The sequence below is a fragment of the Chelonoidis abingdonii genome, chromosome 3 (assembly GCF_003597395.2).
Source record: "Chelonoidis abingdonii isolate Lonesome George chromosome 3, CheloAbing_2.0, whole genome shotgun sequence".
NCBI lineage: Eukaryota > Metazoa > Chordata > Testudines > Testudinidae > Chelonoidis > Chelonoidis abingdonii.
This window is the reverse complement of record NC_133771.1, coordinates 139,140,461-139,141,153: the sequence shown is the minus strand read 5'-3', so window position 1 is coordinate 139,141,153 and position 693 is coordinate 139,140,461.

Genomic DNA, 693 nt, shown 5'->3' with positions numbered 1-693 from the left:
GCAAGAAACTTGCCACGTAAAGAAAACTACTAAGCGAGCTGCCACAGCCAAGAATTATATAATGACAGCACTGCCAGTACGTGCGTACAGGGGAGGAAGGGAGGAAGAGGGAGGAGAAAAGATAGAAGAGTAAATGAATATGAAAAAGGAAAACGCTGATTAGGTGTGCGAGATCTGAGGCTTGCTAAGTTCAGCACGCGTTGGATTAGATAAGCTGCTCTTCTTCACCTGGTGTGTCATTTTGTCTAACGATCGGGATGAAATGTGCTTGCCTCAGGCAACCTCTGTGCCTGCAATCATATTTGGTGTCCCTGGGTGGGCTCGCGGCTAATTATAAAGTTTGCCAGACCACTCTGTGCGATGGATGCGGGACGACTAACGCCTAGCGTGCCATGACTCACCAGGGTCTGGGCAGAGAGCGGTGTGAGTGACCGGTAGGCAAACGTGTGCATGCGCTCGAGTAGTGGAGCAGCTAGTTGCAGCGACGGGTGGCGAACGTCTTGGATAAGGTAGTGAATATCGCAGTGGTCTGGAGTTTTGCCTGTTAGGACCTGGAGAGCCCAGTGTCACTCTAGATTTTGGGCAGGGACAGAGTAGGCAGGGCGATGGTGTAAGCCATTAGATGCATTAGAAGTCGGTAAGGGTGTTGGATCGATTTGATGGACCAAAATAAGGTTAAAAGTTTGTAAGGTA